Below are 27,466 nucleotides of genomic sequence, written 5' to 3' on the forward strand. Positions count from 1 at the left end.
CTGTCTTATTTTTTTTTGTCTTGAAATTTTTAGTCTAAGCCCCCTTTGAATATGAATAGATTTTTATAAAATGCTAAAAATTGCATAGCACTTGTTTTTATTTTTATTTTTGCTTAAGCATACAACTTAGACCAGGTTTAGTTACTCATTCTCCAGCTTTAACTAATATATAGCTATTGCAAAATTTGTAAGATCAGATTATATGGAAGAGTTTTAGAGCAAGTTTAAAAATAAAGAAGGTTGGCATTTCGTTTTTTCCAGAAGCTAAACTTATCTTTGTTGACTCCAGCTGTCACAGGAACAACACATAAGGCAGTTAAGGTGGGAACTTAGCAACATCCTTTTCAGTAGTACTGTGTTGAGTAAGAAATGAGCAATATGATTGCAGTAACGTTTCTGAGAAGTCCTTTGTACTCTGAGCAGTGGAAACTTGAACTGATTTCATATACCTGTGTAATAGGGTGTCTTGTACTTCTGGTTTCTTTATTTGCCTTTTCTAATATCTGTGGGAAAATTCCAAAAATCAAATATTTTTCAATGTAGAATACAACTATTCAGTTGAAGATAAATTTTAAAATATGGTGTAATACTTAAGCCATACTTAAATGAGCATTACCTAATTACATGTTCATAATTATATAAAGTTTTCCTGTGTTTTCAAAAAAAGTTCTAATGTTTTGTTCTGGTTTAAGAATTTTTGCTTTTTTTAATGGTTTGTATTAATTAAGTGTAGTATTTGTGACTAACTAAAGAATGTCCCCTTATATCCAACTAATAAACTCATTCAGCTTATGAAATTCTGATGTTTCTAGCGATTGAGGTTATTGGTCCTGGTACTGTGAATATTTCTTTCATAGGAAAATATGAAAATGATGTCATGTTGGGGCATTTGAAACTGGATTACAAAGTGCTTAGACCAGAGGTTTTCAACTCCAGCTGGACTCTAGAACCAGCCTGTCGCTACTTTAAAGAAATTCTGATTTCATTGGTCTGGAGCAGGGTTGGGCACCAGTATTTTCTTAAAAACTCATTCTAATATGCATCCAGGGTTGAAGACCACTGACTTTATAGAATAGTGTGTTTGCTACCAAAGATCAGAGTTAGGCCTATTGTATAGATAAATCCTGCTTTGACCCTTATATTCTACAGAGGGTATTTGATAGGCCTTTCTGTAGCTTTACTTAGGTGTTGTGCAAATGTAACAGCCCAGTGTACATTATAGATAAGAAAACAGATTAAAGAACTTAACATGGATTTTTTTCCTATAAAACTCTAGGATTCACAGATGTTCAAGGTATTTTTACATGAAGAATCCAACTTTTCTCCCTTTAAAAAACTGAGTCACTCAGTTTTATAAAAAGATAAGCCCTCTCTCACCCACATTCTATAGTTCACAGCATTCTTTCATCTTGAGCCCTCTTGCCATTACCCCCACCCTGCTAAACAGGAAAGGTGACACTCTGAGTTTTATCCCACTTTTCAGTCCTCACCTTACCCTAGACTGTAGAGCAACTTGGATTTAGTGATTCTAATGCTTGTCATGAAACTCCCTTGTCTTTCATAAGGGGAGAAAACATGCTTTTTGTCCTTTACTGATGCAAAGTTTTGCTCTCTGTATAGGCTTGATACAAGACCAAGTAATAGCAACTCATAATTTTATAATGTTTCTAAAACCTGAAACTATGCAGGGTCGTAGTGGGTTATGATCATTATTTAGAAGGAAATATCTTACACTCTCTTTATGTATTCTACATGCTTGAAGTTATGGATATTGCTATCTCATTGCTTGTTTTGGTGAGGGATAAAAAGTGAACAACAGCTTGATAGGGGCCAGAATGGTAGAGTTCTTTAGAAATAGCAGTGGTCTAGTGATCAGAAAGTCTTCTAGCCCTAGTTCTTCCATTTTGTAACTTATGACCCTGGGTCAAGAAACTTAACCTTTTGGAACCTCATGTTCTCCATTTATAAAAGTCTTGGCCTGCCTATTCCACAAGATTATTGTGTGAATTGGATTAAATACTGTGTATCAAACACGTTGACATTCATAAAATTTGATGGAGATATAAGATACTGTTATTGTAAACCCATATTTCCAAACATATTTCTTAGATAGAAAGAAGAAGATATTTTTTAAAGACAAGTATTTTGCTCACTTGTGTCAAAGCTTTGAAAAAGAACTTCTTTTGGGCTTTGACCTGTTGGAATCCAAAAATGATGTAGGATTAGATATAAGCTAGTTAAGTTATGGTTTGCGGTGTTCATGACCTCTAAGATGAAATTGTTTTAAAATCAGATTATTAAGAAAGAATACAGATAATAGGAAGCTGTATGTGTCCCATTTAACTTTTGTTCTGTCAGAGACTTTTAGAACTACAGCACTTCCATTACTATAACATTTGCCAGAATTCTGATCCACTGTGTCATCTTACTGTTTATGAATTTTCATATAGTCATAGAAAACTAAAAAAAACAAAATCACCAAAGAGCATTTAAGTTTTTTAATTTAAATATAAGTCTTTCTCCTATTCTTTTCCACACCTCTGGAAGGGTGTTAAGTGTTCACTTTGGAACCTTCCATGTGCAGCTCAATGTACCAACAATCCTTCGGAAGCCCCTTTGGCGTGCAGCAGCTTCAGATCGCCTTTCCCTGTCCTTGGAGAAAAGAGAGCTACTTTGTTCTAAGATGCCTGAAGACTTGATTTGGAACCAGTATTTATTTCAGTGCTCTGAAATTTTTTTTAAAAAGGGCTTTGTTCCAGCTAGTTTGCAGAGGGAGTATTATGCAGTGGGCACTAAAAAAAATTTCCAGACAAGTCTATAAGTCATTTAGAAAATCTCTCAGCATAGATAGGTTATATACCTGTCACCGTGCTTTAAAACATTCCTGTGAAACCACAGAGAGTTCTGTATGAGCTCTTTGAAGACGTTCAGTCATGAGACCACATATGTGATGAAAGCGTTTTGAAAGCTGTAAAATGGCTCACGGATGCACCACGGCACAGTTACTTCTTTTATCACTGTTACTGCCAGGGAGAAACTTGGTTTCAAGTTGAGAGAAGAGTGGTGTTCTGAACATTCAACTTTTGATCACCTCATGTTCTTTCCCTTAATTTCTAAGCTTTTATTGTTTGAGTGTATTGAAGGAGTGCCATTGGCTGGATTTTTTGCTCTCAAATATTTATTGAATAAATATTTACTAAACATACGTGCCAGGTTCTTCCAGGGGCAAGAAACAGAAGGTCTGTTACCAAAGCCCACGGGACTCCCACCTTCAGGATGTCTGAAGTCTAGACAGGAAGACAAATGTTTAACAAAGAAAAAAACAGATACCATAATGACTATTGTGTGTACCACAGAGGGAAAATAGGGTGCTCAAGGAGAGTTACTAACTTGGGGTTCGGGAGACTTTTTTCTGAAGAAGTGATACTTAGTGTACGGTGAAAGTCAGATGAGCCTGAACATGGTGATCATGACATATAATTTCTCTGTGTGACTTTTGCATGAAGTGGAAGCATCCTTTTTTCTGATTGTCTTGATGTCAAAGTTTCAGAGTGCCTTCATCAAGCCCAATCAAACCTTGAGAAAGCAGGCCAGAGAGAGCCTACTTCTATATATGGAAAGTTTAAAGTCTATAGAGTAGTTGAATGATTTACCTAGGGTTGGTCACTGATTCCTTCATTCAAATACGAGTACCTACTGTGTGCCAGCACCTGTGCTTAGTGATCCAAGTCATGGTGACAGCAGATTTAAGAATAAGTGCATTACTGATATTGTGCTTCTCAAGCCATTTCACTAGTAAAATAGGGGTAATCCCTCTTAAGGAATAAACAGTACAGTGTACTGAGTAAACAGTGGTAATACTGTATATTTCTGACTCAGTATTTATGTGATTGTTTTAAACTGAAGTCCCATCTTGTGGTTTCAGATTCCAGGGGGTGGGTACCAGTTTAGTTCAAGGAATCCTCAAATCCATTTTCAGGTATGTGTTTTTCAAATAAGAGATGATAAAGAGTTCCAGTCGCTATCGGGGAGTGGTCCAACTTTTTTACAATCTCAATTCTCATAGTGCAAAGGGATGGGTGCCACAAAGCTAAATGACAAATGGCTTGACAGGTCAGATTAGTTACATATTATTAGCAGTCAGTGGTAAAATATACATCCTCTGTGATTTTTGGTGAGCAGTCTAGTCCTGGAGTTCAGCAAAAGTAACTGAAGCTTGAGATTCACATTATACTTTGGTGTTAATTTTGTCATGATACCTAAGTGTGTAATTTTACTTAACAAACTTTAAATTTTAAAAGAATTGGCAGATTTTACCTATATGTTGTTCTTTTAGGATGTGCCGCATCCACAGGTTAATTTATTGGAAAATGCAGACCACTGGTATTTTCTTTACTTTCTTCTACTGCTGTATTTTGAGCTGTGTGCGATTTTAAATCAGATTGGTGCCACATATATATATTTTTTAAGATGGTGTTTTATAACAGTTCCTACTGAAAGCCTGGGAGGGAGAATATTTCTTCTTAACCTAATAGGAACAATTAGATGCTAGGTTGGTTTACTTGTGTTGTTCCTCATGAATCTTCTCATGGGTGTGCCTTGTGTACTGTGGTTTTTTTGCTTGATAAGCTAACCTGCACATTTTGTCTGACTTTAAAGATATTGAGAGTTAGAAAGGTGGAAATGTACCTCACCTCATGTAAGCTGTTGAAACCAATACAATCTCAGATACAATAAAAGAACGAGGTGGGTCAAAGGTGTAGCTTACCTCAGTCTTGTCATTATGCAACTAGTTTAGAATGTTTTTGACATTATCATTTCCCTATGCTTCCTCACCCTTCACCCTTCACCCTTCAGCTGGTAAGCATTGCCTTTTGTAAGTCTTATTTCAAGTTACCTTAACATCCACTACTTTGACATGAAATCTTATGGGGTATCTTGCAAGTTGGGGGTTATATTTTAGTTAAACAAGGTTGAGGGAGCACATCTCACTTAGCTAATTTATATAGTATCTAAAACAAGTTCTAGGCCAGAGGATATAATTTATTAGATACGATCATCTACTGACTAAATGTCAGACTACCCCCCACACTGTGAATCACTGGCACAAGAGGAAGGAGGAGAAATGAGTTTGGGAGTTATAAAATTTAAGGACAAAAGATTTCTGAGTATGAGAGAAACTACTATTGTCAGGGAAGTAGCAAGATGGTAAGAAATAACAGTGGAATTAGTGAAAATCTCTTGGAGCCAGATGGGAAAGTACTAGAGAATACCCTTTCTTCTACTCCCCACCCCCATGCTCAGTATTCCAGAGTGGTGTGGGGTCACCACCTTTCTTGTCAAAAGTTTACAAATGCTCCATATGTGAGCCTTGATATCTGTAGGAATATTGCCCAGGTATAGAAATTAACCGGAAAAAAAATTTATTGACTTTAGGTATTCACTCTTCAGGTGAATTCAGGACCACTTGGCCCCCCAATGTGTCTGTTTCTGTGATTACTGGTAATTAATTTCCATTCATTACGTGCTTTAGAACTTCCCAAATTAAGGTTGTGTTTGGTAGCATTTTTTCTAACACACACAGAGAGTTAGGTCTGGATATAGTATTTCACTAATTGGGTTGCTTCAGTAGGAAAGAATCTAGATTTAAATCTCTTAGGTTACCAAGTAATATAGCTACTAATAGGTGAACATTCTGGTCCACGCTATATTGAGACCAATTTTCATGGGTAGTTTATAAAAATCCATCCTGGTGTTTTGTAAGTATTAAGTGTTGGGTCGTATTCAGAATTATAAAATGTTTACACTCTACTGAGCTTTAAGGTGCCTCTAGTGCAGCATTTTCAAAAGTTTCTCTGTAATACTAATTAATCAGGATGTGAATAAGTATAATAAGAAGAAAGGATTTTGTGGTCAGATAAATTTGAGGAATGCTTGATTAAAAGAATTTGCTTAAAGATTCTAAAACCTTTAATATGCTTTTATGCATTGTGATTGTTCAAAGGAGGTATATTTAGTAATTTTTTAAACTAATTTAACTAGCAAACCTCTTTGGGGGAAGGCCTAATGCTTTACAGAACCTACTTTGAAAATGACTTTTGTATGGTCTCCACCCCCTTACCTTACAGAGGAGGCCGAGAGATGGGCCCAGCAGTTTGGGGTAGAGTCTTTGTGGCATTCAGGGAACTGGGGAGTACATCAACCTCCCTATCCAAAATGGCCTAAGAGATGTTTCCACAAGGAAGATCAGCAGAGGGCCAGGCCTCTGAAAAGACCGCAGTTTTCCAACACTGAAAAAGAGGAAGGAAGTGTTTGTAAAAACATGCACTGATTGCTTGGTGCTCAGTCTCTGAAGTAAACAAGACCCCCATGTGGAATGTTGATTCAGGAGAGCGAAGAGAAGGAGAAGGGAATGTTTTTGAGGAAAGAGAAGAGGAGGGTACAGAATAGGCAGAAAGGACCCAGTATGGGCAGTAAAAGCACCCAGACCCTTGACAGATCTTATTCACCACAACACTACATTAAGGTACTAATAGGAGTATTGAACACGTTGGCCTCAGTAGCATCAGGAAATCATGGTAGTCAATTATTTAAATTATTTAAATGATGTGAAATTTCTTTAATGTAGCCAACTCAAGCTTATATCTGATATTGGGCATAGTTCACATATAGCATCAAACCCTTATTTTAGAGAGTTACTTTAGCCTCTTCCCATATAAAACTTTTCTCCATAATAGATCAGTAATACAGAGCTTGAGATGTAGGCCTTTCCCCACCATCTAGCAGTGGTGCCACTGAGCCATGAAAGGGCATGGACAAGGCCATGTGCTGAGGGCAGTGAACGGGCATGGGCAAAGAGAGGTGAGGAGGTAGATTGGATAGGGGAACGGATCACCAAATGTTAACGTTCACTCTAAAATGAGTGCATTTTCAGTGTGTGGAGTTGAAAGTAATTGCTTGTTTCATAATTAAATTGTCCAGGTAGTGCCAATACTGTAATGAAGATATCAAGCCTCTTGACATGTGTGCATCCAATGACCACAAGATAATATTAACAGTGAGACAGTTTGACAGAGACTATACAAACATGCTTAAGAAATTCAGAGTAAGGGAAAAGAGCCTTTACTTAAGTTCTGGCTTTTCTGCACTCTAATTCTGAGCCTCAGTTTCTCCTAAAGTGGGGGTGGTAGTATAGGTCATAGAGTTCTGGTAACAATGAAAAGTGGTAGCCTGAAAGCACCCAGACAGTTCTGTCATACCAACTTATAAGGTTGCCCAGGGAGTTCTGTAAAGAAGAAGTCATTTCTTTGATCAAATTTAAATAATATCTGAAAGGAAATTTGAGTTGAAGTTTGGAGAGTAGAGCAGGCAGCAGGAAACCTTTGGGAAAGACAAGAGATTACGTTCCTTGACAGGTTGAAGGAAGAGCCTCATTCCTTTGAAGAAGTGTTCTGATATGAGGAGGTATTGGGGGGAACTTAGCACTCATGTTCTATAAGCAGAAAGGATTGTGGGAGATGGGCCAGTGCAGAGGCAAGTGAGCAGCATGGCATCTGGCCAGCTGGCTTAAAGTCCCCTGAACAGTGAGTCTCCTTGTGTCAGTAGTAACAAGAAAGAGATAGTGCTCCTTACCATGTGCTAGTTAATGGCTATGAGGAGTGTCACACTAGAGGTAAGAACCAGACAACTAAGGCAAAACTTTGGTAATTCAGGAATAACTTGTGATGTTTTCTTAGGTAAAGTAAACAAATATTACTTAAAGATGTAAGCAAAAAAGTTCAATAAATAGCATAATTATAGTATCCAGGTGCACACAGAGAAATCTTTCTTGAGCTACATTTCCATCTGTAAGTAATTTTTATTAGTAGCATCTATATGAAAAATAGGAGAAAAATGTGTTGGATTTATTCCTCTTGTGTACCATATGCAAATTGCCAGCTATATTTTAAATGAGCACTGTGTATAAATTGTTGACAAGTGAAAGAATAGAAGGAGTCTAAGTGGAGAGACTCTAAACGGACTTAGTTTTTCAGGCCCTGTGTGTCTGTGGTTGTACCAGTAAGGAAAAGCTCTGTCATTCTGAGGTACAGCCAGGCCTGGGGAACTGTCCCTGAGAGAAATAGAGAGGATCTCTTTTTATTCTGTTTCTTTCTTGAAGCTTCCAGCATCTGGCAATAGTGACACTTAATCTTTCATTCTTTGGTGTCATGGTGAACCTGATATTTTAGCCATCGGAGCTTTTTGGATTTCATTTCTTTCTGGGCTTTTTTTAAGGACAATTTATGCCGTATAATATAGCATTCTTTAAAAGAGTGAAAAATCCTTGTTAGTTTTTCATAGGCTAGAGTAGTATAATCAGTTATGAGCAATTTCTAATTATTTCTTCAATCCCTTATTTTACCTTAAAATAATCATTTTATTATCTTCTAATAGAAAGTGATACTTAAAAGACCAAGTCAGTATTACTTAAAATTGGAAACAATAACCAGAAATAGCTTAATATGATTGTATCACAGGATTGATCTCCAGACATCCTGACTTGCTTGTTTTTTACCTTCCCCTTGACTGACACTGGGGGCCTCCCACGCTACAGTACTTGCCTTCCGATTGCCCAGCTATTTGTGGTTCTTGGAATGTTTTTGGTACCAGGAGCAAACCCTCTCTACCCATCAGGTTACTCTCTGTCATCCTGACGTTATTTTAGCACCCTACAAGAAAGAGAAGCCAAAAATGCCGTGTGAAATACTGAATAGGAACTCTAAATGCACTAAGTCCTGGTGTACTGAGAACATTCTTCTTGCAAAATCAGAAATAAACTTTGACGCAAAGGTGTAGTTACACTGTGTTTTAAAAAGCCTCGGCAGAAACATTGTATGCTCAGTTTTTTCATAGAAGAAATTCCTAATATATTACTTAAAGCGTCTAGAAATAAGAGGGATGAAATTTGAATGTCCTAGCAGATTTTCTGTAATAGTAGTGGGATTGTCCTTCCAGAATATGGAATTTGAGTGCTTTGCTTTTGTAATATAAAAGCCTGTATGATTTGTCTGATTTTTCTCAAACTATTCAAATTCAGTTAGACAATATCCATCATATTATTGATAAATTTTCACAAATGCCTAGGGTACCTAACTGGTTTTCTTGGTTTCACTGGATATGGCTGGGAATTGCAGGTCTGCTTTTGTTATGTAGCTGTATTCCTATTCTGTTAATGTGTGCACGCAATTTAATTAGTAGTTTGTTAAAACCTATACATGCTTATGTTACTCTACAAGAAGTTATGTCAAAGAAATAATCAATCTTCCCATGTTTTCTTCTGTCGGCTACTTCTATAGCTTTTCTTCTTCCTTCCTAATTACAACCCTTTAGGAGAATTCGTGCCTCATCTCGAAAATTACCGAGTATCATAATTCTTCCAAGTGGTAAAGATACCTCAAGACAAATGCTGGACATAGAAGCCACAGGGCATAAATCTGCAAAGAAGTAAAAAGCTAACCTTTTCAAAGAATATTGCTTCTCTCTCACTTACCAACTTTACATTTCCCTGTATGGCCCCGGAAGATGACTGGTTAGCCAGAGACGGGTAAGATTCCTCAAGGGAGGAACAACCTAAGACAGGCACAGTCGCAGGGGGACCATCAGGTGAGAAATTGGGGATCAACAGAGGTGAGGCTTAGAACCTCACCCCCCCTGTTTTGAGAGAAATCTCTGCATCCGTGGATGTTTTGTTGCCCTTGTCTAGCTTGGATTCATACTTAGTCTATAGGCACAGACCCGATCATCTACATCTGCCCTCTTACAGCACTAAACTATGTTTTCTACCTTTATCTTGCATCTACCTACCACTTCAGCATTTTATTTAAAAAAATAAATAAATAAGGGAGAAATGTGGGATTCACATATAAATCAAGTATAAAAATCAAATGAATAATATCTGACTTGATTGTTTATTGTTCATGACGCGTGATCAAAACCGAAAGTTTCTGTGATATGACTGCCCTTGCACTGTTCACCATGTAAGAACTTATTCACTATGTAAGAACTTGTTCACCATGTAAGAACTTGTTCATTATGCTTCAGAAGATTGGAGACTGTTGAGAATTAGGCTTGGGGTTGATTAATGACTGTGCATTGAGTCCCCTGTTAGAATTTTATTGTTGTTAACAACCATTTGATCAATAAATATGAGAGAAAAAAAAAAAGCCTGTATGATCCCATTACAATAGTAAGGTGTTTGGTGTTAATGTTTAATTTAATAATGTAGTTTTCTTCTGCACTATCTGCTCAACAGCTGTGTGACCTTAAACAAGTTTGCAAAATGAACTTAGTGATATCTGCTCCTATCTCTCTCAGTAATTTCTTGATTAAGACATGAGATAACATACGTGAAAGTACTTGAGAGGTAAAAGTGCTGTATAAAATCATGGTCTTGAGTGTTCTCTTCTGTCAACTTTCAACTTCTTTGTCTTACACATAAATGTCTACCGCATTTCATTTAAATGGCTGAATTCTTCCAAACCACCTAAACTCGAATCAGTGCTAAGAGGTGACTTGTGTCTTCTTCCTCACATTTATTTTCCCATCTCACAGCTTAAACTGGAAAGAAAAGTGTTTAAGGTTTACACTCACTTTTTCTTTTATCCTTAGTCATTTTGGTAAATGTTTATTGCTGTCTCCCGCCACCCACCTCCATTTGCATAAATTTCCTGTAACAGTTCAACAAGTGACTAATATAGATTGGGCTAGCTTTGTCCCTGAGTTGTTTTATTATGAAACACTTAAAGTGGAACATTTATATGTAAAAATGAGGAAATAATTGAAAACAGTTTATACTTTCTGTTCTGATGGTTTTTATGACTAACTCATCAGGCAACAATGAAGGAAATTGCTGAAAATTCACAAAGTTAGACAAAAGTCAGTGTGAAAAAATAGAATCTAAATAAATCACAACCACTTTTACTTTTATTCCCTCCCTGCCTTCCTACCAAACTCTAGTTTCTTAGTAATTGGTGTTTGATTGAAAAGAGCATTGGGAAATAAAGATCTGCCTTCTGATCCTTTTTCTGCCAGGCTATGACCTTGGGCAAGTCACATTACCTCTGTGCTTTACCTTTCTCATTTCCAAAATGGGAGTAATAATACTTTTTGTCTTACATACCTCTCTGGACAATTGTAGGTTAAATGAGGTTATAAATAGGAATGAGTTGCAACCAAAAAAATTAAAGTGAAGGGTAGTTATATATATATATATATATATATATATATATATATACACACACACACACATATATATATATATATACACACACATATATATAAAAGTATATCAGGCATATATGTATATTACATCCTGACAGTCCTTATCTGACATCTCATGTCTGAGTGGCACAAGACTGAAGAGTGAAGAAGCCTTCCTTGATTTTGCCAGAGAGGATGGAAAGGGGTTTCTTGTTAGCTTTGGGAGCTGAGAGTTGGAAGATACTTTGTCAGTGTTTGGATATCTGAACTGAATGGAACACAGTTCCTATAGAAAAAATGTTTGGCAGGTAGTTTTCCAGACTAGCTAATTTTAAAAAAATAATTTAATCATAAACAGTTCATTGTGATCCAGTTTCTGTAAAACTGTAACAAAGCTCATTTGTAGTATGGGTATCAGTTTGGTGTTTGAAATGTTCTGGAGGATTTAACCTTGGTCTGGATGACAGTGAATTCATTTCTTTTCTGGCTTCCCTACTTACTTGATAATTTTCCTGAGGCTGTTGGTGGTTTACTAAAAGGAGATCCAAAAATTTCATCAGTTCCTACTTTGGTCCCTTGGTCCTTTGACTAAAAGTCTTTAACCAGTTTTCTTTGCCTCCAGGTAAAGGCTGAGAAGCCCTCTTGAATAATCACCTTCCAAGTTAGGTAAGATGGGTATGATGGACTCTGAGCCTCAGGGAGGCTAAGGGACATACTCAGGTCACGTGGTTAGTTTCAAGAGAAGGACGTGAACCTCAGTTTTCTGACGTAATTCAAGGCTCTTTTCATGACACCTCCATGCCTCAAGGCAGTAGTAGTATATTGAATTTATTTTGAGTTGTAGTTTTCAGTTGGGAGTAAGAATGTTTTCATCAAGCCTCAGTTATAAGTAGGCTTATGCTTTTACACATCTTATTATAAATCTCCCAAATTCTGGGACATTTAGTCTACATGAAAAGTGACTCTTCATTCTGATTTGACATGCATAAGGGTGTCAAAATAAAATAAAGTAAAAATGATTGTGATTTGCTTAGATTCTATAACATTTAACATGTTAGTGTTAAAGAGCTACTTGAGGAAAAGAATGTTAGCATATGGAACTGTTATATTAGAGAGAAGGGAAACTTTAGAGGAGCCAGTATTATTGACCTTCTAAAACTTCCTGTGTGGTATATTTTTAAAGTAGAAATGGTATGAATATGAAGGAATTTTAAGGATTTGAAATAAAATGATAATGAAATAAATCTTTTTTCTAGTTTTAACAAGATGCTTTATGTTTGTTAAAATATTCAGTCCTTTCCATAATAATTAAGCCTAGCAGATATTTTTCTAGTGATTGCTATGCACCAGGCAATATTCTAAGTTACATTTAGTTAACACAGGTTGAGTAACTTTTTTCTTCTTGCCAAGTTTGCCTACAGATTTGTTCATGATCAGTTTTTAGAAGCAGTGTGAGAGAAGTCTGCCCATGGAAAAAGGCAGTGATATGGTCACTATGTGGCATTTTGTGGAACATGTGAAGAATGTCTCACAGAGGTAGTGGAAGGAAGATTGCAGTTGGAATCCGAATGAGTCTCATCTTTGTTCCCCACCCTGTCTAATTGTGTGACATTGGGCCTGACTATTGTGAGGATTAGGTGAGATAATGTAGGTAGACTACCTCATGCAATCACAGGACGTGAGGCTTTGCATAGTAAGCATTTAGATAATATTGCTTCTTTGAATCTCTGTGCACAAGGTTGTTGTGAAATAAAATTGGAAAGCAATATGAAAGCTGATTTATAATATTTAAAATATCACCCCAATATAAGATGGTATTTTTTCATTGGCTTCTGCCTTCTTTAGCACTTGTGAGTAAAATGTGGGCGGGAATCAAGGAAAATAGGTCATGACTAGATGATCTGGATTTTACAGGGTGGCTACCAAGTGTGGAAATGTAGATGAACACACAATAAATGGCTTAATGCTGTAATGTTACACTGCATTGTGAAATAGTATTACTTATGTTTTCAGATGTTTAGCTTGAGGAAGTTAATCGCTCTGAAAGTTAATCAAATCACATAAATTATTCTAAAACATGCTCTATAAACTATGAAGCACGTAACTGGTTTTTGTTTTGTTTATTTTGTTAATTTTCCTGTGAAACAACAGCTTTTTGATTTGGCTAGTGATGGGTAGAATTCATTTTCATTTAGTCAGGAAACCTTTCTCATAGGATATGAATTGGAAGGTGAAAGGCAACTTGATAGCTTTAGCAGTGGGAAGTAATTTCAAATACGAGGAAGCCATATTAATTATTGAGCAGCATCAGAGAGTGATAGGCAGCTAGCCTGGCGGAAAGAACAGGTGAAGGACAAGGAGCACTAACAACCTGTTTGAGTGTTAGTCATCCCGTAGTCTGCATTGTGTGGGGTGAGGCGTGATACCTGAGGAACGGTCCCGCCTCATCTTCACGGGTTGCCCTCATTCTTTCCTGTAGATTTGTGGTGTGGTATGAAGATGAGGGATTATTTGAAGGCACACTTACTATTTATTAGGATCCTCATGGTGCACTTAGAAACATTAGAAGTTAGCCTATGGATATAGACAATTACGTAGTACTCCCAAAATAGATATTTTGCCTTTTTCTTTAAGTTCCTAGTCATCTTAAGTAGGTTTTCTGATGGATACTTGTGAATCCAGGGAAAGCGTGTTCCCGGCCCAGATGAATAAAATTGTGAAACCCGTGAAGCCGAAAGAACTCTAGGGAAAGGGTAAAGTGGGAGAATCCCATTTATTGGTCACAAGAGGCCCGGCTCCGTTTGTGACTCCCAGGCAGCTGGTCTCACTCCCTGTGCCTCTCCCGCCCCGGTGCACTCACCTCTCCCCCACACCCTGTCCCGGGGTACCTGCGAGTTTGGAGCCCCAGCGACTGATAGGCACCAGACCAAATAGCAGCAGAGGGGAGGGAAAAACAGCTTCTCTCCACCCCTTGTCTTGGAGGCTGCGGGAAGAAATACCTGTTAATATGGAAATGGACTAAGGCCAGGCAAGGGATTCTGGAAATATTGCAATTTTACCCCACAATACTTAGGAACAGAAGGAAGGAAACAACTAGCGTTTCCCTTTCTTCCCAATTATAACAGAAGTGGTGAGTTTATTCTTTTGGTTATTTAGGTCCTCTACTTCATGGTGGGTGAGAATCCAGGACCCAGGGAATACATGGAATTAGAAGAGGAGCTCTTAGAGCCTCTCCTTGGCCACCTGTAGCTGGGCCACTTACCAGTTGCTGAAGGCTGGTCTTAATGGTCCAGAATGCTCAGAAAGAAAAGGCCTCCAGAAGCTTAGCTCTGCCCATTCTCCTCTCCAGGCTCTGCTTTTTTCAGGATAGGTACTGCCAAGTATGTGTATCCGTCCTCCCTCTGTCTCCCTTCCACACATGCTCTCACACAAAGACTAGAGCAAGAAATATTTCTTTGATTGTTTAGATTCTAATGGAAGATGCTTCTTTACCACCAGATAAACTTCTGTATCACCAGCCACTGCTGAGTTGTATAGAAAAGAGAAGATTATCTAAATATGCATAAGAAAACTAAGATCCTCAATAGTTAGGACTTTCCTAGGAACCTAGAATTTGATGGATATAACACAGAATAAGCGGATAGGGAAGGGAATATTATGTAGGCTTTGTGCATTGAGTTGCAAAGTCAATGTTAAAGCAAAGAAACTATGAAAGAAATATGCTAGAGCGATGGGAATAGTTTAGATATGGAAAACAAAATGACTGCAACTCTTTTATATGAAACACAATGTTTCTTATGTTAGAAATCCAAGTGTTGGAAACAGTTTTCTCAGTTCTGCCTGCCCCACATCTTTGAGGAGGTGAGAGCAAGAAAGGGTAGAACCTAATCCTTGACAGGAATCCACATACATCTGAGAAATTTCTCTGTGACTATTAGTGTGCCAGTGTGAAAACCAACCTGAAAATCAGTTTGGTTGTTCAAAGGTCTCTTTAATTATGCAGTTAGAATATATCATTTGATAAACATTACCTGGCTTATCGTTTCAGAAACTGTTGGAAGAATTTTTGAAATCACTGATCGATAGACTTAATTTCTATATAACATTTATTTGTGGACCACTTACGAATTTAAGCTGCCCTTCTTAAGAACATAGCATCTATATTACCAACTCATGATTGTGGTAAAAGGCTGCAAAAAAAATTCTTTGTGTAAATACTAGATATGATTGAAAAGGCCTTTTGATAGGCTCTTGGGAACTTATGCATTATCAGCTGCATTTAAAAGGAAGAAGAAAGGAAACATTGGAGGGGTGGAAGACAAGGAGAAAGACTATCATTCTTTTATGCTGGTTCTCTTTCCAGACTGCATATTGTGCCTCATGGCCATTGGTTCCATGTAGTTTCATGCTTTCAACCCCTGTGCTTTTGTTACCATGACTTGGCTGTCTGACATTCATAAGTTATGTGGCAATAAAAATAGAGCAGTTTTTAGTGCTTAGTACTCTACTAGGTACTGTATACACATTAACATGTGTCCTCAGAACTGGGTACAGTAGATAGTATAACATGCTTGTGTAGACAAGTAAGCTAAGGCTGACAGAGTTATGCGAATTGCCCGAGGTTATACACTTGTCAAAAATCCAGAGGATGTTATTCAGTCCTTTCTTACTTGACTTCTCTGCTATTGATAACTCCCTCTTTTCTGGATTGCTGTGTTCCTTTAACTCTCTTGATGACAGATGTCTGCTTCTCCTTTGAGTTTCTGGCACTTCCTAGTCTCCTTGGGGGACTGGACTTCATCTCTCTACCCATTAAATCTTGATATTCCCACTGTTCTGTGACTCTTTTCTCGCAATGCGCTCTCTTTTTCTTAGAGATGACGTCTCTGGTTATAACGAATTACTGTCTTTATGCCAGAGTCCCGAATCCTTTTTTCTAGTCCAGAGTGCTCATCGGAGATCACACACATGAATTCAGTCATCTATTCGACATGTCCACATAAGTTATGCTGCTTAAATTCAGTGTATTCTAGAGAGAGGTTTTCCCCTTGATTTCCTTCTGGGATTAGTCTCTTAGTAAATGGCAGTATCATCCACCAGTTTCCCACCTCCAAAACCTGGTTATCATCTTACTCCTCCTGGCCCCTCATTCCTTGCATCTCATCGCCAGATTTTACTGGTTGTTGTATTCCTTCACCTCCTCATCCCCATTTTCACACTCTAAAGTCCCCTGTGGCAAGTTAGTTGTACAAAGTTTTGCTGTCTTCTAACGTGTTTTCTGCCTGGTGCCTCCTTGAGGTCCAAGCCTGAGCCGCTACAGTTTGTCATCTGGGTGGGGGACGCAGCTCTCTATTTCTCTTGAGTGAGTTTTGGTATTTTATAAGTACCACTACCAAGTAATTTGCCTATTTCAGCTATTTTGTCAAATTTACGAGTTTAGAGCTGTTTATTGTATTTCCTTATCCTTTTAATGTCTTTAGGAATATAGTGATATGCCCTCTTTTGGGTAATTTGCTCTTGTTTTCTTTGGTTAGCTTGGCAGAGTTCTTTCAGGTTTATTGATTTTTTTTTCCCTGCAAAGAACTAGCTTTCGATTTTACTGATTTTGTTGTCTAGTTTCATTGATTTGCATTCTGGTCTTTAGTATTTCCTTCTGTATTTAGCTTCCGTTTTATTGGCTTTTCTCTTTCTAGAGTTTTAAGATGGGAGCTTAGATTATTCATTGGAGTTTTCTTTCTACTATGATTTAGTGCCTTAATTTCTGTGTAAGAATCCTGTAAATTTTATGCTCTATTTCTATTTTCACACAATTCATATTATTTTCTCTTTGCCCTTGAAATGTCTTTATTGACCCATGGGTTACCTTGAGGTGTATTTAATTTCCACACTTGAGGTCCTGTTTTTTTATAACTGTTTTGTTACTGATATTAAGTTTACTACCCTCTTATCGGAAAACATTTTGTGTGATTTGAAATTTTTTCACTTGTTAAGATTAGCTTTATGACCCGGTATATGATCTCACAGTGTATGTCATAATGCACCCTTGAGAAGAATGTACATTCTGTGTCCAGGCTGCATACTGGAATGTCACTAGGACCTGCTGGTTGGTAGTGTTGGTCTGTGGTGGTGGTGTTCTAGTTACAGACTTTTCTCTTTTCAGTTGTATCAATTTTTGCTTCGTGTAATTTGAAGCTCCTTTGTCAGGTGAGTATACATTTAGAATTTCATGAATGAAATCATAACAGTATGTAATGTACCTCTTTTCTCCTTGTAATTTTCCTAGCTCTGAAGCTCTGAATGTTTTATCTGGCATTAATATAGCCTTTACCTTTCTTTTCTTTAATATTTTACATTTCCCTTAATGGAGGTCAGATTCTCTTAGCTTTCCACCATCTAACTCTCTCTCTCTCTCTCTCTCTACTATTTTTGAATTCATTCCACAAATCTTTTGCTTAGATAAAGGATTCTCTTCTGGGTTGGCAGTTCTTTACTTTCCTCACTTTAAAGACACTGTTGAACATTCTGTGGCCTCCACTGTATTTTATGAAGATTCTGTGATCATTCGAATTTTAGTTTATCTTTGCTTTTTAGCATTATGACATGTTTAGGCTTATCAGGCCTAGCTGTTTGTTACTGATTTTGAGGTTATGCCTTATTGGGCCTAAACTCTTTGAATTTGCTCTGTTTGGGGCTTGCTGAGCATCTTGATTCTCTAAATTTAAGTTTTTGTCAAAGCTGAGATCTTTTCTGCTCTTAGTAAGAATTGTTTTATCTAAAAACTAAGATTTTCTTTTCTTTTATAGAACACCTATAATGTGAAATTTAGACAATTTGATACTGTCCCACAAGTTTCTAAGGATGTATTCATTTTTTCCAATGTTGTTTCCTGTCTTTTCTTCAGTGTAGATAATTTCTGCTGCTCTGTTATCTTCAAGTTTACAGACGCTTCTATCATCTCTGTTCAGTGGTTGAGCCCATGCAATGTCTTTTGTAATTTTTGGTAATTATATTTTTCAGTTCTAAATTTTTTAACGTGGATCTTTTTTTATACTTTTATTTTTCTGCTAGACTTTTAGACAATTTTTAAGAGTATTAAGCATTACCACATTTAATATGGTTATAATAGCTGCTTTAAAGTCTTTATGTGACAATTACAACATGAGGCATCTCCAAATAGGCATCTGTCCTTTCTTTTCCTTTAGAATTTGTCACATTCTCCAGTGGTGTGTGTATGTGTGTGTTGTTTGTTTTAGCGTGTGCAGTAAATTTAGGGTTTTATTCTGGCCATTTTGAACATGATCATGTCATTTCTTAGTCATGTTTGTATAGGTGTATTCAGACCATTTACATTTAAGGTGATTATGGATTGGTATGTACTTATTGCTATTGCAGACTTTAGATTCGTGGTGACCAAATGTTCAAGGGTTACATCCTTACTATCTAAGAGTCTAATTTAACTCACTTAGTATGCTATTACACACACAAGCTAAATGTTCTTTTTTTTCCTCTCCTTTTCTTCCTCCTCCATTCTTTATATATTGGGTATCGCATTCTGTACTCTTTCTCTGTACATTTTTATTACCTCTGGTGACAGCTATTTAACCTTAGGAACACTTCCATCTATAGGAGTCCCTCCAGAATACACTGTAGAGACGGTTTGTGGTAGGTAAATTGTCTCAGCTTTTGCTTATCTGGAAATTGTTTAATCCCTCCTTCAAATTTAAATGATAACCTTGCCAGGTAGAGTATTCTTGGTTCGAGGCCCTTCTGCTTCATTGCATTAAATACGTCATGCCACTCCCTTCTGGCCTATAAGGTTCCTGCTGGGAAGGCTGATGATAGCCTGATGGGCTTTCCTTTGTGTGTGATCTGTTTACTCTCTCTGGCTGCTTTTAATAGGCTGTCCTTATCCTTGATCTTTGCCATTTAAATTAGTACATGTTTTGGTGTTGTCTTCCTTGGGTCCCTTGCGTTCGGAGATCTGTGCACCTCCACAGCCTGAGAGACCATCTCCTTCCCCAGATTGGGGAGGTTTTCAGCCATTACCTCCTCAAAGACACTTTACCTTTTTCACTCTCTTCTTCTTCTCGTACCCCTCTAATACAAATATTGTTCCGTTTACATTGGTCACACAGTTCTCTCAATATCCTTTCATTCCTAGAGATCCTTCTTTCCTGTTGCTCTTTCAGGATTAGTTGTGTTAATTATATTTTCATACTATATGTGGTTTTGGGTGGAGGCCTCTGTCTCACCTGTCACGCTGCCATCTGCAAACCAATCCTGTCAGTAGTGTGGCTTCTTTACACTGATGTCGTATTCACTGAGGGCAGGGGTCAACTCCTCCATGGTTAAGTGTACTCCATTTTGTGGTGTGACAGAGCATCGTGGGCAATATCTGAGATGAATTTATGGGCAGCTAGGGAGATGAGCTGAATTCCATGTGTGTTCAAGGCCTCAAAGCCAGCACGGTTCAGGCAGTATCCAGTCATTACATCCGGGAATAGGGATGTGGAAGCCTCCAGCTGCAATCAGGAAGTCCACGAAAGGTGTGCTGAACACCATCGGCCTCACTGCTCCGTGGGCAGTGTTGAGCAGAGGGTAAACGCCGTTAGACACGGCCCCCTCTGAGGATGCCGCACCGCCCAGTGACAGCTTCCCCGCTCAGCTCAGCCAGCTCTCCAGCCTGCGCCGCCGTGCATCCCATGCCCCCTGCTGCGCCTCCAGCCCCAACACCCGTACTGTCACTGCCTTGTTCTTTTTGGCAGCAGTGCGCTGAGGGCCGTGCTGCAGGGGCTGAGGCAGTAGAGGCCGGTGCCTCCTCGAGGTCTGAGCCTGAGCCACCACAGTTTGTCATCTGGATGGGAGAGGCAGCTCTCTATTCCTTCTTGAGTGAGTTTTGGCATTTTATAACTACCACTACCATATAATTTGCCTATTTCAGCTATTTTGTCAAATTTATTAGTTTAGAGCTGTTTATTGTGTTTCCTTATCCTTTTAATGTCTTTAGGAATATAGTGATATGCCCTCTTTTGGGTAATTTGCTCTTGTTTTCTTTGGTTAGCTTGGAAGAGTTCTTTCAGTTTTATTGACTGTTTTTCCCTGCAAAGAACTAGCTTTTGATTTCACTGATTTTGTTGTCTACGTTCATTGATTTCCATTCTCTTCTTTAGTATTTCCTTCTATGTTTAGCTTCCATTTTATTTGCTTTTCTCTTTCTAGATTTTTAAGATGGGAGATTAGATTATTCATTGGAGTTTTCTTTCTTCTATGATTTAGAGCCTTAATTTCTGTGTAAGAATCCTGTAAATTTTATGTTCTATTTCTGTTTTCACACATTTCATATTTTCTCTTTGCCCTTGAAATGTCTTTATTGACCCGTGGGTTACCTTGAGGTGTATTTAATTTCCACACTTGAGGTTCTGTTTTTTTATAACTGTTTTGTTACTGATTTTAAGTGTACTACCCTCTTATCAGAAAACATTTTCTGTGAATTGAAATTTTTTCACTTGTTAAGATTAGTTTTATGACCCGGTATATGATCTCACAGTGTATGTCATAATGCACCCTTGAGAAGAATGTGCATTCTGTGGCCAGGCTGCATACTGGAATGTCACTAGGACCTGCTGGTTGGTAGTGTTGGTCTGTGGTGGTGGTGTTCTAGTTACAGACTTTTCTCTTTTCAGTTGTATCAATTTTTGCTTCGTGTAATTTGAAGCTCTTTTGTCAGGTGAGTATACATTTAGAATTTCATGAATGAAATCATAACAGTATGTAATGTACCTCTTTACTCCTTGTAATTTTCCTAGCTCTGAAGCTCTGAATATTTTATCTGGCATTAATATAGCCTTTAGCTTTCTTTTCTTTAATATTTTACATTTCCCTTAATGGAGGTCAGATTATCTTAGCTTTCCACCATCTAACTCTCTCTCTCTCTCTGTCTCTCTATTATTTTTTAGTTCGTTCCACAAATCTTTTGCTTAGATAAAGGATTCTCTTCTGGGTTGACAGTTCTTTACTTTCCTCACTTTAAAGACACTATTGAACATTCTATGGCCTCCAGTGTATTTTATGAGAATTCTGTGATCATTCAAATTTTAGTTTATCTTTGCTTTTTTAGCATTATGACATGCTTAGGCTTATCAGGCCTAGCTGTTTGTTACTGATTTTGAGTTTACGCCTTATTGGGCCTAAACTCTTTGAATTTGCTCTGTTTGGGGTTTGCTGAGCATCTTGATTCTCTAAATTTAAGTTTTTGTCAAAGCTGAGATCTTTTCTGCTCTTAGTAAGAATTGTTTTATCTAAAAACTAAGATTTTCTTTTCTTTTATGGAACACCTATAATGTGAAATTTAGACAATTTGATACTGTTCCACAAGTTTCTAAGGATGTATTCTTTTTTTGTAATGTTTTTTTCTTTCTTTTCAAAATTTTTACAAAATTTTAGGTTAAGTCATGCTTGTAATAAAGGTACTATAATGTGATATTTCAAATTTTTAAATAAGGTCTTAGGTACATTGAAGGCTTTTTGTTTTTCGCAGGTGTATTAGTTAAATAGGTACAGTTTATATAGAATTTAGTTCAATCTCCTCATTTTAGGAGTGATAAGTTATATGACTTTCCTGTTGTCATATATACTTGGAAGAATTTTAATTGAAGCATTGTTCCAGGGAACTAACTTCCAGAGCCGTGTGATTGGTAAAAGTGAAGAATATTGTTGAAGCCTTTAATATGTTAGAAAAGGAATACAAAGTAGTAATTTGAATTTTTAGTGCAATGTAGTATTAGTTTAGGGAAGTGCAAAAGATATGTAAATGTGTTTTATATAGTTTGAAATTATTAATAAGCATTATAGTTGGTTCAGTTGACATCAGTAAAAAGGAGACAGGCTTAAAAATTCTCTGTCATTTAAAAAATTTTTGAAATTAATAAAATTAAAAACATTAAAAAATTTTTAAAATATGCTTTGCGCATGGAGAAAACTGGCTAGAGCTTTATTTTACCTTATGAGTTTAATGAAATCAATTTTTGTAGTTTTTAATTTTAATTGGTAAATTTAAGGAGTACATGTTAACTAACATTTAATGTACTGCTTACTGTTCCTGAGTACCAGTCTACACTTAACATTTATTAACTCATTTAACCCTCACAGCTACTCTAGGAGGTAGGTTATTTCTTTCATTTTATAGACTTAGAAAAGGAGGCTACCCAAGTTCATAGTTGATAAATAATTGTTGTCAGGTTTCCTATCTATACAGTGTCATTCTAGAACCAGGTTCTGAAGCCTCTCATTTATAGCAGCCATTTTTTAAATTTGTTAATCTGATATAAAGGAACTGATACCAGAACCACCAGGGAATTCTGTAGTGTATCTACTTACATAATGAAGCAGATATGATAAGGCCACATTTTAATATGAATCAGGTTATGGAGGAAACAGTTATCTATGTTAAATTCATTATTTTCTTCCATTGCATTTTTCTTAGGAATGTCTGTGTTAGAGTTGATTAAACACTGCCATGTGGTATCTGAAAGGAAAAGAAATCTTACTGAATTAAATCTATTATCTATTTTCTTGCATTTGAAGGTCCTTAATAGATGGGAATCTTCCTGTTGTTAGAAACATATTATGGGTACATTTTGAGTTGTTGGGCATGTTTTTAATGGTCTTCGTACTGTATTATCTCTTTTGCTGATGAGCTTATTGCATCAGAGTTAGATAAATCTTTAAGTACTGATACAGAAAGCCTTCCAGTACATAAAGATTTATCTAATCTTTAGAAGTGTATGTATAGTATGTACTTACATACTATGTATAGTGGGAATTTTTTTTTTAAAGCAGCTCAGGTGATTGTGATGATGAGCTGGGTTTAAGAGTCCTGCACTGGTAGGCAACACTTTTTCAGTGAAATTCCACGTCTAAGATAATTGTATATATGTAGTCAGAAAATGATACACTAATTGTCCTTAACAACTTTTGCTTTTCCTTTTTTCTTTTCTTATTTATCTCCAATTGTTTATGCCAACGTGGCTTCATTCATACCGATTTCCCAAGGGTTGGGAGAGCAGCATAAAATTAGAATCAGCCAGCTGATTGCCCAGCAGGATGTCGTCAACTATCCAAGCACAGAGCCTGAAGGACCCTGAGATTGCAAAACTCTTCTCCAAAGAAGATCCAGGGAAGCGCTTCACAGATCTCAGAAAAGTTGGCCAGGGAGGCTATGGAACAGTGTTCTTTGTAAGTGTTAAAGGCTTAATGTCAGTGACCAGCATTTATTTAATATCCAGTCCTGGCAGAGTAAAAATCAGTAATATAAAAAGATCATTTTATTTATTGAGCTTCTTAGATTATTGAAAAAATGGGAAAGATATTCGGCTTTAATTTCCATGTTGTTTACACTACTTTAGCAGTTTTATGACTTACATTGTTATTGAATCAAATATTACAAAACACTGACCATAAAGTCCCATACACACATTTCATTATTATTCATTCATTATTTCTTCCTATTAAGAATCCTTTTTTTTCTCAGCAACAAGTTTTGTATAGATGTTTAATATTTTGGTAGTATTAAAGATTTAGCTTTTTCATTTTAATGGGTACCTTAAGAATAAAAGAGAAAATGTGTTCCAAATTCTTAACAGTTTGAACTTTTCACTTAATTCTCATTTGTAAAGTAGAGGTAAAAATAAGGTAGTAGAAACTCCCTCTGCAATTTTCCTACCCAAAAACAGCTGCTGTTTAGATAAACATCCTTGCAGAGTCTTTTTGTCTACGCATGCTTTATGTGTGTGTGTGATGTAGGTTATGTTTGTTTGATTTCTGGATTGGACACAGGATAAGGGAAGAGGCACTCAGAAAACAGGTATTTCATAAACAACCTTTTTTCTGTGTTACAGTTTTGTCTGAATGTAAGCTTCTCCCATTGTTCTCCTTAATACTACTGTGGAGAAATATAGAATAAAAAAGGAAAAAAATATACAGCCTCTTAGAAATGGGCCCAATAAGAGAACCCTGTTGAAAAAATCCCTGTCATGTAGCCATTCAATGTGTGTCAGTAGTATTTTTTAGTTGACTTATTTTATTAAGTATAATTTATATACAGTAAATACAGATATATTAAATGTATAGTTTGATGAAATTAGACAAGTTATATGCCATACAGCCAACAATTCAAGATACAGAATGGTGATAGTTGTGGGGAATAGAAAGAAGTAGAAAGAGGATAGAATGATAACTTGTTTTACCTCTTTTGATAATAAATATTTATTATATTTGAAAGTTAAAATTGTCATTATGTATGGGGGGAGTCACTAATAGGCAAGCAGGAACAATGAATCCAACTGTATTTGGGCTATAACCACATTGGAGTAAAAACCAAAACTAATACAAGTAACTTCCATACACAGTATTTTAAGTGTATACCCTCTGTCTGGTTGGGAAGAGGAAACTGCCAACAAATCTTGAACTCTTCTCCGTAAACTTGTTTCATATTGGTATGGGTGTGACAATTCTGAAACTGTGTGTTAAAAGATTGAGCAGTGAATAATTTTGATGTCATTTTGGACTCAGATCCTAACTGAAAAGAATGATAGAAATAGGAAATTGGCAAATGTAAGGAAGAACCATGTGGGACTAGATAGGTATTGGATAGGAATTTGTGGCATTAACATGAACTAATTACATGACATATATATTTCCTAGCTCTCTCTTCTGTAAGATCCTAGTTGCGTTGATATCCTAGTAGCAAGCAGCACACTTAGCACTCAGATCTTGGTTTCCTCACTACATGGATCAAGAGCTCTTGCAGTAATGGTTCATTCTACTGTGGGGACAAGGATCATAAAAGATAAGCTTTAGAATAACTTGAACCAGAAATTTAAAAAATGCTTTTAAAATGAAAAATAGGACCTTTCAAGAGGATGCTAGAACCAGCTTGAAGATGCTCCCACTGGCCACATCTGGAACAATTTGAGCATCAATATAGACATCTATTGATCATAACCCATTGAATAAAATAGGAATTCCTAATTTCCATGACAGATATAGGATGGATAGATAGTTAGAAAGGGAGGGCTTTTCTTTATAATAGAATGCTGACTGATAAATGTGAAAGGAATGGTAGAGTTGGGAAAAACCAGCATTTTGAAATCATCATTGCAAAGATTGTTTGGGGCTAGAATCTTCAGTGGTTGCTAAAACTAGGGGGAAAGTTTGATGAGCAGAATATTTATATAGTTTAAAAGTATCTCTCCACAGATTGCTTGTTAGATACAAAGTAGGAAACAGTGGTTATAACTATATACATTGGAAAGAAACAGTCAAACACCTTGAGTGGGTGATGAAAATTTGTAACCAGTGATGAACAGACATTGTATGCGTCCAGATATGATACCCTGAAAAGGACACAATATTTCAGCCAGAGATATGTAACCAGAATCTAATCTTGAAGAAGCTTCAGACAAACACAAATTTAGCACAACTCGTAATCCTGAAGGGACAGAGAAACATGACTGTGGACATTAAATACTTTCCTGTTGGTTTTTTTTGTGTGTGTGATAGGCAAAAATAATCTCATTTTAATCTGATTTAATTTTAATGTAATCATCATTACTAATGAGTTTGGATTTTAATAAATTACAGTCACTTTAACTTACTATTTTAAAGTAATACTAGAGCTGCAGATTTTGCAATAATAATAGAGTTTACCCTATAATCTTCTCCCAGATCCTTTAAAGTTTACAAGTTTCATAACCACAGAACCTTTATCAAAACTAAGAAATCAACATTGATACACTGATACTATTAACTAAACAACACACTTTATTTTGATTTTCCCAGTCTTTGTGCTCTTTTCTGTTCTGGAATCTACTCCAAGTGACTACACTGCATTTAGTATACCCTCTTTTGGACTTCCTGTGCTAGTTAGAAATGCAGCTCCTTAGCAGAACAATGAAATTGGACCCTTACCTCATACCATATATGAACATTAAAATTATAAAACTCTTAGGGTAAAACTGCATGACCTTGGTTTTGTCAAAGGATTCTTAGAAATGACAACAAAAGCATGAACAAAAGAACAGCATAGATATTGTATTTGATCAAAATGTAAAACTTCTATGCTTCAAAACTGAAAAGACAACAATAGAATAGGAGAAATTATTTGTAAATCATATGTCTGCTACGGGACTTGTGTCTAGAATATATAAAGAACTCTTACAACTCAATAAAAAAAGGCAACCCAATTTTTAAATGGGCAAAGAATCTGAATTGACATTTCTCCAAAGATGTACAAATGGCCAAAAAGCACATAAAAAGATGCTCAACATTCACTGGTCTCAAATCTTGAAAACATTATACTAAGTGAAAGAAACCAGTCACAAAAGACCATATATTATATGGTTCCAAAGTGTACAGAATGGGCACATCTCCAGAGACACAGAAAGTAGATTAGCTGTTCCTTAGGGCTGAAGGGGTGAGGAATAGGGATAGGAGAGTGATAGCTAAAGGGTGTGGGGTTTCTTTTTTCTTTTTTTTAATGGGGAAAAAATTTGAGGTAAGGTACACATAATCTGAAATTTACCATTTTAACCATTTTTAAATGAAACAATTTGGAGTTTCTCTTTAAGGTGATGAAAGTTCTAAAATTGTAGTTATCAGTAAATTGCATATATGTATCATATTGATCAATATTGCCATGCATCTGTCAGTGTACTAAAACCTATAGAATTACACACATTCAAGTGGGTGAAATGTGTACTATGTAAATTATATCTCATTAAAACTGTTAGAAAAGAATGTAGCTGGTTAGACCTATTGACTGAAATCAAGGGGCTCACAGATTGATGAGTAGAGAACATTTTGGAAAAATAAATTCATATTCAAGGTCTTATGCAGACAGATCCACTTCACCCATTATGTTAGGCGGTGCACGTTTTCCTTAACCAGTCTGCTAGTAATTGAAATTGGAAGGTCATTAGTTGTTCCAAGGACCCACTTAAAAGAATATATATATATATATATGTATATATTTTAAGGAACTCTATTTAGGTATAATTTACATACCTGCTTGTCTAATTTTTTTAACAGCTTTTTTGAGATTTAAGTTACATACTCTCAGTTCACCAATTTTAAGTGTGCATTTCATAGATTTTTAGTAAGTTAGATTTTTGTAGCCATCACCATAATCTAATATTAAAACATTTTATCTTTGGGAATTCATTAAAGACTG

General features: G+C 36.5%; 1 protein-coding gene and 1 pseudogene across 1 annotated transcript in view; one reads left to right on the plus strand and one right to left on the minus strand.

The window, feature by feature from the left end:
* Positions 1–27,466, plus strand: part of LOC130682821 (serine/threonine-protein kinase TAO1-like) — a 138,597-nt gene that overhangs the window by 58,986 nt on the left and 52,145 nt on the right.
* Positions 19,394–20,327, minus strand: LOC130682828 (transcription initiation factor TFIID subunit 10-like; annotated as a pseudogene).

The sequence above is a fragment of the Manis pentadactyla genome, chromosome 3 (assembly GCF_030020395.1).
Source record: "Manis pentadactyla isolate mManPen7 chromosome 3, mManPen7.hap1, whole genome shotgun sequence".
Classification (NCBI taxonomy): Eukaryota; Metazoa; Chordata; class Mammalia; order Pholidota; family Manidae; genus Manis; species Manis pentadactyla.